A 14,652-nucleotide genomic window follows, 5' to 3' on the forward strand; every position below is an offset into this window, starting at 1 on the left:
TAACAACAAAAGTAGAGTTACACGTTAATTAGCATGGTTAAATATGGGTAAGATGTACAATTGCATTGGAAATCACCAAAGTATGAACACTTAAAGTGGTCAGAAGAACAATTATATAGTATGGCAGAAGATGGTGGCACGACGCTTTTTCAATAGATAACGTTCGATAATTTATACTTCCACCGCTACTAAATCCAACTTCCATACAATTTGAGAGTTTTAGGCGTGATACTATATGGTGGAATTCGAACATAAACATAAACAAATGAAAAAGGTTTTACTATAGACAGTGGAAAAGGTTGATCATTTGTTCATCATTACATACATGTAGTCTAAACGCTATTGGCGTCCTAATTTTGGTAGACTACAAGGTGGGCTGCATCTTCCAGGTGGACTGTTCTGATTCCTTCTTTTAAAATCTTTTGTCTCCCGCGTGACTTTATGGAATTAACACAACATATTGGAATTAAATAAGTAACTTTTTAATTCCAAACATTGGAGTGCGTGTGGAATTAAAAAGTTACTCATTTAATTTCCCTCTTTAAGTCCACAGTTTCGTCATAAACCCTGAACACTAACTGGTACAAGGAGATCTATAGTTACACAAAGTCGGGCGTTAAATGCGCAGATTACAAGGCTTTTATATCAAATATTTCATCCCACTTAACATTTTGCCGTGACCGCGAGCTATACACGTACCAAGTAAGGACAAGGATTTAAATCTAAGTGTGCAGGAGTAAATTTTCTAATTTTATCTAAATGGCCTTATCTGCCTACATAATGTAGGCTCCTAATAATTCTCTCGGTGTCAAGAATTAACTCACTTTCCACGCGCCTTTCTAAATGCCTCAAGTCTATCCCATCCTCTAAGCGACTGAAGGCCTTCCAGTGAAGGGCTTCCACCATCCCTGCTCCATTAACAGCGATGCATATAATTTCTTCTCATTTTTCGTAAACCTTGGAGGGCTTCCTTGGATTTATCCTTAACCATCGCTTTATTCAATGGGTCCCGGATACTTTCTATATACTCCGAGGCCTAACTAATGCGAAGTAACATCTCTCTCAATTTGTTTGGATAAACTCGACTGCCGAAGTCAAGTTTCCTTTAGATGCGCCCACACGTATTTTCTAATGTATATTCCCCATGAAAATAAAGAATTAGATGCGATTTATAAGTATCTTTTCACAGTGAAAATTTAATACTCCCCGTGACTACGTTTACAACACAGAGTTTCTCAGAGACATTAACGAGAGTGTTTACCAAGCAAATTCATCTAAACCGTAATTTTTTCAAATCCAGCGTTAAATGTTTGCTCTATTTACGTCAGAGGCAAGATCCTGAGCATTCATGATTCAGTATTGTAAGGCCCTATGATGACTCATAAACCTCACGCAAGGCAGAGCTTCTGATTCACGTAACATACCACTACCAAATATTAAGACTACACAGACTGGTCGAGGAATTTAATCAGGCTTGGGGCCATCTGGCGGCGTAACATTATGTTAAACTTACTCGAGTCAGCTTTGTGTTATCTTGAAAGAATGCCCGAGTCAGCAAGACAGTACCACCGGGAAACGATGTATGCGTCAAATACTCCCGGTGGAAACTTAGAGCGATGAATTGAGCTTTCCGGCCGTTTTGAATTTTAGTAAAACGTCTTGGCCAGCGAGAATAATTTCTTCTTTTTGTCTAACGGATAAGATGTCTTCCTGTAAAGTGATACTGATGATATCTCAAGCTTTTCCCACTTGTTGATATCTCCAGTCCTATTGTACTCTTACATAACATAACTGGCAATGTAGTGGCTACATAACTGGCGGCTATGGAAGACATGTTCTTCGTAGGTGTATCCAGATTGCTCTTCCTACCGCAATCAAAGAAGTTTTTTTAGGTAACAGAATCTCTTCCCTGGCCGCCAATAGGTTATCATCTTTTTCCGAATCAAGTGGAAAGAATCCGTAGGGATACACACACTTGCGTACATCCTAGCGAAAACGTTTTTCCACGCGGGAATAGCGAGAGGGAGGGCAATAGAGGATGGAAGAGGAGGAGGAGAAAAGCATAAGAATAATGACGGACCGGTCTTGCGCCTGGTACGCCTCGGGAGGAAGGCATTCCTCCAGTTAGCGCAGCAGGTGCGTGAGGGTGGGCACGGCCTCAGTCGAGGTCACAGGTATTCCTCACAAAAATTAAAAAAAAAACATCCCGAACCACTGACTACAAACCGCCCTCCCGTTTCTTTTCCTTGGGCCCGTACGTAGCAACGAATCTTCACACCCTCCCCCTCTTGCCCAAGGAGACTCCGGTTCCTCCCTGGTGCCCTCCCTCCCTCCCTCTCCCTCACTCCTTAGGAGGGGTGGAACGAAGAGAGCCCGAAGACGACAAACACCTGGCGGAAAAAAGTGAGGGAGGAATGAAAGGGGGATGGGAGGGTGGGGCAGCAAGGCCTTCCTTCGGAACAACCCTTGCGCCTCCCCGTCGCCCCCCAGCAACCCTCCCCCTTTCGCCCGACAAAACCCAAACCGCCCCCCTGGGCTCACTGCACCGCGCCGACCTCACATTCGCCCTCGCCTTCCGCCCCTCTCCCAAGGCTGCCTATTGCCCTCCTCTCCACTCGGCCGTCGCCGCCCCCTTTGCCGCGCTATCATCGCCTCCTCTGGAAGGGGCCCTTCTTCCTCTTCCGACGACCCAACGCCCCCGCCCCGCCTTCTACCTACCCCACACCCCCTTCCCTACGTGGCTTTCCACTTTTCCTCTCTTCTCACGCTGCCTCGATACATCTGTCGGAAACATTCATCCACTTTTAACGAGAATTTCCGAGAAAAAGGGTCGGGTCGGACTGAGGAAACCGTTTCGTCCCTCAGGGTAGGAAGTAAACAAGAGTGAATGGAGAGTATTTTTCCATTCCTCCCAGAGCCTCGACGAAGTACATCGGCGAACAAGGACGTGTGGCACGAGCTCACAGGCTGGGATGTAAATTCCCACCAATCCATCGAAGGACACAAAATACTTTGGCGCGTTACTCTCGAGGAACACTTTGGCGCGATCATGACTTAAGATCATACTGTTATGTGATACGTCGATTTTTAGAAGGCAGTATGTTTTTCCAAGTGGTGAACATCCATTTCAAAATTTCGGAAGTAGCTTAAATAATCAAGGTTTATAAAATCATTCATTCATATTAATCAACGCGATGATTCACTTTTAACCCAAAGGGTGGTTGTAGAAAACTGCTACACAACGTGAGGTGATCTAATGTAATCCCGTATCTCCGTTCGTAAATTTTCTTTGATGCAATATCATAGCGTTTGGACGGAAGAGTTTCCAAGCACACATACTTAAGTAAATACAACGAGATGAAAGCTTTAAGAGGTAACTCGAGGTTGCAGGCCATGAGCATATAAAAACCATACAAGAGATTGTGACTGAATGAAAAAGATCCTCGGAAATACGCAAGATTTTCCTCACCGATGAGGTTATCCGAATAGACAGATTTGCATGCACAGCAAAACTGCGAATGATTAATTTTCATTGAAATTTTGCTCTTTGGAACCGACGTCAGTGTGCGTTTTTTAAAACCACTTGCACAGGACGAAAAAGCTCGAGTAGCATCTAGCGAAGATGAAAGGGTTCAATCCCTTTGTTGATTGATCAGATAGGGCACACACACCCAACGAGTTTGGGAGTCGTCAGCTCTTTCGCTTTTCGCATTATGATTATCAGCTGCAAACATAGGATATCTCCATAAATCTTCGTTTAGCTCAATCTCTGATTGCGGAATTGTGCCATTGTGAAAGTCACTCAATTTAACTCGAGAGTTACAAGTTGAGAAGACACGGTAAATGACGACATGAGGAAGAAAATTAAAATGAATATGCGCAAAAGAGGCATGTTGTCACTTGTGAAATGAGTGAGGGCATATCCAATGCTGATCGTTAAAGTCACAGCTACCCAAGGGATTGAACGCCTTGTAATTAGTTCAATCTTCGTCCATCGGTGGATCACCGACGGAGATCACAGAATTTTTCACACTAATGTTTCCATGGAATCCGTTTCTTCGATCTGCATGCCATTTTCAGTGCCTTTAAATACTTAATAGAATAAATATTACTTGCTTTTAGAAATTGGAGATTCGGAATTAAGATTGCCAAGGACAACCAGCCTGCTGCGCTGGGTTCTTCGTGCGGAATGATCAGTTTTGAGTTTCTCACGATGATATGACAGCACTCGGTTCAAAAGGGTGTGCTGCGGCCTTAAGCTGCTGGCGAAACCAAAATAGCTTTATTTGAAGAAAAAATACCAGCATTCTGGTAGAATCTTGCACGAGTCCGAACGGGTGTTTATAGAATATCGAATGAAAGCAAAAATGTAAATTTAAACCATATTAAACTGAATACATTGCCTTGAAAAAATTAAACACATGAAATGAATGAGTCATGGAAAAACTTTATTTTTCTCGTGAATGATTACTATGTTAGTTTACGCAACGGCCAATCCTTAATAAGTCATCCAGAAATTACCCCCTTCTTCATTGGCCACACAATTGAAAACGAGTCGAAGTCCATTGAACTAAAGATAAACATGCGGTGCATGCATTTTCTCCAAAAGAGAGTGGATGTAAATGTCGGAGAAACAAAACACGACTTCCTAGTGGCTCCCGCTTGAAAATGTGTTCTCGACACGCAAGCCCTGGAGAGACTATTTTTTTTTAATTTGACTGACTGAAATAGAAAGCAAATTACTCGCTGCGCTCACTGAAGAAACTTGTCTCCTATTAAATAATTAGGGTCATACTTATCTTTATCCTAGCTCGAATAAATACGCTCGGAAGAATTGCGAGTAAGTTGAAAGTTCCAAATCTAACACTTTAGACTCGAAAGCCAATTCTGATTTTGGGAGAGGAAGGTACGCACATTAGAAATGTCGACAATTAAAAGAAAATGAATTCTTCGAACTAGAAGACACTAGACTCATACTATATTGGACAACCTTCGTTTGTATTCCACGACTTGGGTCTTTCCCGTACGAGTTAGCACGCAAATAAGACGATAAATCTGATGAAAATAAAAAATATGCGATAAATAATTCATATCGACTTCGACGAGAAGACAATGGACTTCCCTGAGTGAAGTCGGATCAACAATTCCCTTTGGTGTACATAACTTATCAGGGGGAAAAGGGCTCTCAGCTTTCTTTGCCATTGTCCCAGAACACAATTATGAGTCCCAAAGGTCCGTTTTAGAAGGCGCACACGCATTGGTAGATGTGGAGCAAACATTTCTCCTCGCCGTCCTTAGCGAACACCGGACGCGGCCTTGAACGGATATTTTTTCCCCCCTCCGAAGACATGCGAGCGAGTTACGTAAATTACGTAGCGAATGAGAATGTAAGAAGCGCCGATGTTGAGGCAAAAGCTCGGAAATATTTCAGGAACGCTCGGGAAAAATTCTTTTGCGAATTTCTTTTGAGCAAGGGAGGCCGTAAACCTATCGACAACTTGGATATTAAAACTGACGAGCAAGACTGATCCCACTTATTTGGGTGATTTCTGAAGAGACGTGAACAAAGGGAATCTATCTCTCGCTAATCCGAACCAAACCCCATCACGAATCACGAACACCAAAGCATAGGGAGAGAAGTGAAAAGTAGAATATTTTAATAATTTACCGAATACCAATAAGCATGGCAAAATACGACTATTCCTTTTGGCTTTATATTAAAATCTCTCACATTAAAAGTTTCAATCTCATAAAAAAAGGATAAATACCAGATTTAGGGAGGTTTTACGTTTCATCCAAGGATCCAAATGTTATTCGCGGCACTTCTGGCACCACAACCTGCCAGTCGCTAATGCTTTAACATCTTTCGGAAGGTGAACTATCCCACTAAAGGCATTAATTTCAAAATGTACTGGACTTTATAGCCAGTTAAAACGTCGAAAACAATTATGCATACCATTACTTGGTGGCGGTTCGCCCATTTCCTATACAATGAGAGAAAGAAGGGATTACACCGGAGCAAATCCCAAAGACCTGTCTAAGTGTCATTCATGAGCTCAAAGTTTACCGAGTGTTTTCACCGATGAGAGACCTCTCTCTCTCTCTCAGGAGACATCTCTTCGTGAAACTCGAAACGGGCAATTATATTCACGGCGTTCCACCATCAACCCACGGGGATGTCGAGCGGATGCCTCATTTCAGCGGCTAAGCATGACAAGGGAAAGACGAGCTCCATAACCTAATATTCAATCGACTACCTGTATCTATGGTGAAAATACAAGACCTAGTAAACAGGCGTATAACAATATTTTATTTCAGCAATTAAGATCTAGGTATATCGGACAGCGGACTCGACTGTTTAGACTTGACGCTTATACGTACATCCGCAACCCTATTTCGCGGAGAACTTTCCTTATTAGGCTTAACAGGTGTCACGCGAGGGCGCAGTGGCCCAGGCAGACGCCGAATTCTATGTCAAGCATAAATGACGCCCCTTTTATGTCCGACAGCTAAACTAATAATAGACTTCGCGATGAATGGTTAGTGTGCCAGCGATTGCTGGTGGTATATTCTCTCTCTAAGGCCTTTCTTCTTCGACCGAAATAAGAAACGAGACGAGGCGTACGCACACTCGCGTTTACTCTGTACCATTGCTTAAATTATTTTGAAAGGAAAAAGAAAAACCTGCACAATTAGCCCTTTTCACTCACTCACTTGATCTCACCGTGAGATGAATTACTCCCATTCCCACGGCTGACTGCAATTTGCCGTTCGAAATTTGGAGCACGTGTGATTTCCAGTCCATTCAATGATGTTGGACCTCTAATTGGTTTGGTATACCACTAGATGGGTGAAAACAATATTACTTTCCAAATTCGTGCTTTCTTCTTCCAGCACGATAATGAGTTTGGGGTAATGGACAACGCATTTACTCCGGGCAAAATTACTCTAGTCTTAGAAGCGATGCACCCACCCACGATTCTCTACCTATATCAAAAGCTTAGAATTCGAAGGTTAAAATTTGTGAAAATCTTTAGAAAAAAGTGAGCACTCAGCAATACGAACTTCAACGAGCACGGTCGAAGATTTTTTTTCTTCAAATTTTCTGATGAGAAAAATTTCTCTACGGAAAAAAACAACATACTCGGCGTAAAATCAAGCGGGATGGGAGTGTATTCATTAAAATGAATGATAGGCAAATACTTTCCTTAGTTGGTTGGGGAAAAAACGTGATGTTCAAAATTATGATCGAAAATGACTTTCAAACATCGTCTGCATCTAACGAATTAAGACATATACACGTGTATCGCGTTCCTGAATTTACCGGCACACACCCTGAATGCAAAACCAAAATACGAGTCAATATATCCGTGGTAGGCAGCGACAATTACTAAAACTCGACCTTTAAACTTCATCAGGTATGTAAAATCATCGTAAATACTCTTAAAACTCTACTAGTAGAATGCAAAAACACACGGAATTTCAGAGGAAAAGGACGCGCTCGCATTATCTGCCGTTACATCTAAAGGACTTTTCACCTATGGAATTTGAAGCACCTTTCACCGGTCGGAAATAGAATACAATTTAAGAGTAGGTATATAGCAACGTCTTTGAAACTTCATTTGCCAACCAAAGCACACTCATAACTACGACGTATGTACAAGAATTGCCGGTCCCTCGTTTGCAAAAGTAAACACTGCGTTGAAAAAAAAAGAAATAATGTTTACATATCGTACTTACCGTTCGTAACTGATGTTTATTCCCGAGATTTGCGGAAGACGCCAGAAACAAAAACTTCGCCAATCCGTAAGAGAACAGAACCGTTGGGAAACCACCTCGCCTCACAAAGCGTACCGGCTACTTCCAGCTGGGAGAGACAACACCACCACCCCTAGGTACCAGCCCGATACGTCCCAAACAATGCGACGCGAATGTGAGAGCCAACGATCAGGCTTTCGCGAGCAGCACGGCTATTATCCAAAGAGTGACACGTTTCGCCGTCAGATGCCACTACTGTAAAGATTCGGCGCAGTGGCCCTCTGGCGAACGTATTCGGAATAATTTCTAGTGGAGGCAAAGGCGGCTGAAATAGGAGGGAATAGAAAGTTGTATGCTAATGAGAATGAGTACTAAACGCCTTTGTGCTTTTTCCTTTCACGTCCGATTCTCACGAAAGACCGTCCTGCGACTACAAACTGTAATTTATTAATCATTGCGGGCTTATCGCGTCCGAAATACGACCAAGTTGAATTGTTTTCCCACATAATATAAATATTAGGGTATCATATTATTTCTATGCGCGGGACTGATGCATTATGCATTAACGGAAATTGCTCCGGCAATTAAAATAAAATACAAAACCGAAAGGAAAAAGTAAGCAGGATTGAGTGGAAACACAAATGGGAGGAAGTTCCAATCAACAGTGTGTTTCATTTTAAGTTTTTGGTGCTGAGATATTAATACCAAGACGAATCCGGATTATGCAATGTCAGGTATGCATAGGACGATATATTTCTAAATAGAAACTAGCGAAAGTAATTTCGGTTAAGCTATTTCATATCATAGTTTTAGCTAAACAAATAGAATGGAAAATATTTGCACACATATCATTTCTTGTTGTTGTATTTCAAAGTAAGCGAACGAAGGTAATGCACTCCACCGTATATTATTAAGGCCGTTGATTCGCACTGTATGTAATTCACTCTGGATGTCATGCTTGCGAGGAAGCTTATAAACTCCAGGATTTCTCATTTCACCTCATTCCTACGAATAGAGAGGATATTTGGAATGCCCAGCCGTGCCCTGTTGATTAATGCTTTTAATGTACTCTGACACTTAGCTTCCTCGTAAATCATCTCATTTTTAAAAACTTCTTCGTAAATCATAAATACATTTTAACTTAATCGGATGATGCGTGCGATCATTTTTTATTGACGAATTAATTTTCAATTTTTCATTATAGTATAAAAATAAATTTTCTTCGCATCGCACGACGCCTTTTTTCGACCCTATACTGTGATATATGGCATATATGACAGAAAATTTCGAGTTATTCCCAACAAAATATCATAACTTTGCCCAAATTTACATGTTATTTCGATTTAAGTAAACCTAGCGTAATTGCTTTTCTGCCTAGAAAGATGAAACGCTCCCGACTTACACCAAAACATTCAAGGGTCGAAATTAGTACACAATGGTGTTAAAATACACTTACAAAAAGTGATAAAATATCATAAGGGGTAAATAGGGAAATAAACGGATCATTACGGATGATTATTGAAATTTTCAGATGCCGCACTAAAACCCAATAATTACCACGGTTTTAATTGATATTATTCGGTTTCAGTTGATATGGGTTATTAGTTTATTGAATATATCACCTCACCTAAACATTGCACTAAATTTAATTTTATACTAGTGAGTGCAACTCTAGGATATCTAGTGCACTAACTCCTAGATGAAAAACATCCGTAACCGAGGTGAAATTCAGACCCATGGGATTTTGGGTTGCCAGGTCGAAGTGTTTCAAGTATTGGCCCGGCTTCTCAAAGCTAACATTCAATTTACAACTCTCGTGAAAACAATTGTACATGCAATGTAAACCACGCACTCACTTAAAAGTAGACGTGGTGCGAGTTGAAACATACCATGCAGTGCAACACATATGTACAACGGATATACATACAATGGACATCCAAAATATATACTAAATACCTTCGGGCGGATAAACGAAGTACGTCGCATAACCATGGCAAGAAATCCATCAGCACATTCCTCTGGATATGTATTGTATAGTTATTAGATATCAGTTCTATGTCATCGATAATATTTAATTGATTCAGCTTTCGTAATAGCACTTTAAAAAGGGGAAATTACTCTTTGGCCCGGTTTAATAATATCTCGATGAATCTAGTTATTTAATGTGAACGTAAACTTAACGTGGAGATTACCGACAAATCTGATTTTATAAACAAATAAGAATGCTCGGATTGCTCGGATTGCTCATTGGTGAATGAGTGACCCGAGAAATGATATTTGTTGAAGGCGTATCGCAGCAAAAACGTCTGTTAGTTATGAAGGTGCTAGGTCGGTTGGTTTTGAACTCAAGAAGCGGTCATAAAATAGTTTTGGCCTTAACCGGAGGTTACAGTTGACCTTCAATTTAAGGAGGGTAATATAAAACTTGGCCTTAGGATAGTATTTTTTAAAATGTTGATGGAAGATAGGATTTCCGCCCTCAAAACAATTTTGTAATTACACAAGCTTAGCTATGCTGAGGATATTCACATTAATGACCGCGGACTTTATCGCCGAATGCCCATAAACACTGCATGCATTGAAATGTATTCGCATGTGTCCATGCATGAATATTAGTAGGTAATACATTGCATTAAATCTGTATATCCAATTGATATCCATGGTGGATATGTAGATACCCTCGATACCACCGGGTGTACGCAATCGATGCACTTCTGCATCATCGTAGGTGCCTATTACTATCTGAATGTTCCATCTCAGAAAACTATGAGGATTCTAAATGAGCCCCTGACTACCGTGGTAAATAAACAGGGTATTTTGTAATGATTTCCATAATTTTCAAGTTCACTTTCTCTTTGGAGCTTGGGATTTGCGGAAAGCAAATCGCTCACCACTGAAATGAAACGTGCTGGTTAATTGGTGAATCTTCAACCGCACCCTCACTACTGGGCCCATTGAGTATTTTGACGAGGAGCTGAAAACTCTGTGCATACTCCCCCTCTAGCACTATCTCCCGCTCATTTAATTACCAATATTGCCACATTTAAAAAAAATATTCAACACCCTTAAAATCTCAAATCACATTGTAGGAATGACGGAATATTCCCAGATTTTAAAAAAGCTTTCGATAAAGTCCCTCATTGCAAGTTACTCGCGAAGTTGGAAACTTATGGAATACAGGAGAGTATTATATGCTGGATTAGACCATTCTTAAGAGATCGTATTCAAAGTGTCGTCCTGGACGGTGTATCATCCAGTACTCTCAAGGTCACGTCGGGTGTACCACAAGGAAGTGTCATAGGCCCCTTTTTATTCCTTATTTCCATAAATGACCTCAGTACCGTGGTTAATAGCGAGCTCCATCTTTTCGCCGACAATGCAGTAATTTATGGGTACATTCGGAGTCACGAATATAGAGTCGCGTTAGCTTACGACTTAGATGCAATTCAGATTTGGTGCCACTCATGGATATTGGAATTAAACTTGAAAAAATGCGTAGTAATACAATTTTGGGAAAAGATTAATTCCCTCCCATTTAGTTAAAAAGTGAAACAAACCGTAATCGCGAGGGTAGATTCCTTCAAATACTTGGGTGTAACAATTATTCACGATCTGTCCTGGGGAAAGCACATACGAGAAATATTCGGTCTTGCTAATGAAAAAATGGGATATGTAAAAAGAGTGCTCGGTAAATGCGACGAAAAGGTGAAGGGAAGATGTTTCCTTGCCCTAGTCAGACCCCACCTAGAATACAATATGCTGTCACTACATGGGATTCTCAGAAGACAAATTTGATTTCGGAATCAGATCGAGTTCAGCGGAGGGGGGCTAGATAATTGTCAAACATTGCTATGACCAACGCAGTAGCGTAACTACTTTGCTAAAAAATTCAGGCTGGTATTCCCTTACACAGCGGTGTTTATAATATAGATTAAACAAATTGAAAAATTTAAAGATGTGCCTTTTTCCGATGACATCAAGAACATAATACGAACCCCAACGTATTACCGTCGGAGGGATAACGAGCATATGATTAGAGATATAGACTGCAAGACTGACAGGTTTAAAATGTCATTTTGTTCCAAGAACAATAAGAGACCAGAATGCTTGCAGTTGACATCCCCCAGGATTCCCTTCGACACAATAAGTATTAACCTACAAGGTAGGGACTGCACGTGGTTACAAACATATATTGTTTTTTTGTAGGATCCCCCCACCTTCCCCCACCCATTAGAAAAACCCCTACCCCCTCATCCCTTACCCTTTCCCCCTGGTGCTGCACCCCCTACCACACAATGTTTTGGTGGCTCGCGGGGTACTGATTTAGATGTAGAACAGATCACCCGTGTAAAATAAGCTAGAAAGGGGTGTAAATAGGCTAGTAAGAGGTGTGTTCATGGTTTGAAGTCTCCTTATATTTCCTGGTGAATACTTACACCAGAAAGCTGAACCTTCTATTTTTTCCCAAACATTATCAACTAATAGACGCATATATTTTCATAACGTCGACGCCATGATTTCATTGCCTCCAAGAACGCTTCTCTAGGGGACCCTCTGCCCACTGCCCATTTTCACACGAAGTTCGGCCCCTCTTCTGTCTGAATATATGATACCCTGCAAGCCTGCGCTAGGGTGTGTGACAGGGGAAGATTAAATACCAGGCATTCAACATCAAGATTGAATTTTTCTCAATTGTTTATCATTAAATATATATGTGTGTGAATGAAAAAAATATGTAGCTACATCTATTATATATATATATATATATATATATATATATATATATATATATACATGTATATATATATATATATATATATACATGTATATATATAAATAATAAACATCAAATGAACGTACCTACGGTCGATATGGTAGACGAAATAACCGAGACGGTAAACTTGATTGGCACCGGGTTTGCTTAAGGGGGCATGTAAAAACAAAGTGGCAAGTAAGGAGAAGAAAGGAAACACACACTCGGTCACTCGTGTATGCTTGGGAAACAGTGACCCACGTTTACCTCAATCACACATAAAAAATGCAAAAATAAACAAGGAAACAGACTTACAACCGCTCGATCACTAGGGTGCTTTAAGGAAAAACAACCTTTCGTGAATCGCAAGCACACTCACACACCGGGTTTGCAAGGATTCTGCCAGTGACCTATCAATCATGCAGATGAATACAAAATTATGCACGCACGTTTTCGCTCATTCACTCAATCACTCGGGTGTATTCGGAAACAGGGACCTTTGCGTATCACACGTACTCACACTTTTGGGGTTTACAAGGATTTCTCTGGATTAGGACTGCGAGCGCGAACTTGGGTCCTTCTTTTTGATTAATTAATTTTCATTCCTGTGTGAGTACAGCGGGTCCCTGGTATAGGAGATATCCTTGCAAACCCTGAGTACGAGGGGGGCCCAAAAGTAACGGGAATTGGACTGCGGAGGGGAGCGAGAGTGGTGGAAGCCTTTGTTCGGCCGGTGGTACGTCAGGCTCACGCCACCTGCGTCAGTTTGCGCAGCGCCATCGTTGTGACTGCATCGGTCCGTCCGTAAGAACTGTTTCAATGAAACAATATTTTTCATTTCGGCGAAAAACGTGACTGCAGATTATCAAGAGCAACGCGCTGCAGTGAAATTTTGTTTCCTGTTGGGGAAATCGGCCGCGGAAACTATTGTAATGCTCAAGACTGTTTATGGGGAAGCTGCCCTAAGCAAAATCAGAGTCTACGAGTGGTTTACACGTTTTAAAAATGGCGAAATGTCAATTGAAGACCAACCCCGTTCAGGCAGCCCTTCAACATCAAGAACTGACGAAAACGTCGACAATATCAATGCCCTCATTCGTGAAGATCGTCGCAGAACCATTGATCAACTCTGTGAGATATATGGAGTGGTATGAAGTTCAAAAGAGCAGATCTGTGACACACAGGCGACTGGTTCTTCCATCACGAAAACCGCCGGCTCATACCGCCCTTTCCGTGATGAATGTTTTGACAAAAAACGGCATGACATCGATTGTCCACCCCCCCCCCCCCCCCTACTCACCGGATTTAGCTCCCCATGACTTCTTTTTGTTCCCAAACTCAAAAGGGACATGAAAAGAAAGCGTTTTGACACTGTGGAGGAGGTGAAACAAAAATCGCTAGCAGACCTAAAGGACATCCCGATAAACGAATTTCAGAAATGTTTCGAACAATGGAAGCATCGTTTGGGGAAGTGCATTGTAGTCAATGGGGAATACTTTGAAGGTGAAAAGAATTCAATGTAAATATATTGAGAACTAAATAATCTATAGCAAATTTCCTGTTATTTTTGAGTCCCACCTCGTATATGTGAATGCGAGTCAGTTAGTGGTTGTCTTTCGATTTCTCAGTAAAGCATGGCCTCGTTTGCTTGCCTAATATCGATCGCATTTCCATCCTCTATTTATTCTTTCCATCAAAATAGAATCTTTCCTGGATCAATTAGTAATTATTTGTCGTATAGTGGGTATGGATTTTCCCACCTTAATTTCCGTTACGTAGATCATTCATCTTTCTGTCATGTGCGCCTTTTTCAACCTTCCTTTTTAAACTCTCCCATATCCTTGCACTGCGTCCTCCACCACGCTTCGTCCGCCCTATTAGTTTCCCGCTTCAGTTAATTATTTAAATCTTTGTACTTCCTTTTGTCTAACTCTGTGTCTATATTGTTCCATTTCATTCTCTCGTCTATCTTCCTCACGGTCTCGTCAGTAATCCATGGTTTCCTTTTCCGATTACCCGTTCCTATACGTATTTTCGTTTGCGGCTTTCAGTTTCCATTTTTATGTTCCCATTTTTCTTCTGGTGTATCCTTCTCCTTGTCTCCTCACATTTTTTTCTAATACTTCATAGCAATGATTTCT

At 41.2% G+C, this 14,652-nt stretch overlaps 1 protein-coding gene across 2 annotated transcripts in view; it reads right to left on the reverse strand.

Moving 5' to 3' along the window:
- Positions 1 to 14,652, reverse strand: part of LOC139690402 (uncharacterized) — a 239,133-nt gene that overhangs the window by 220,738 nt on the left and 3,743 nt on the right. The window lies entirely within an intron of this gene.

Source organism: Hetaerina americana, unplaced genomic scaffold, assembly GCF_022747635.1.
Source record: "Hetaerina americana unplaced genomic scaffold, ioHetAmer1.1.p SCAF_3, whole genome shotgun sequence".
NCBI classification, from domain to species: Eukaryota; Metazoa; Arthropoda; class Insecta; order Odonata; family Calopterygidae; genus Hetaerina; species Hetaerina americana.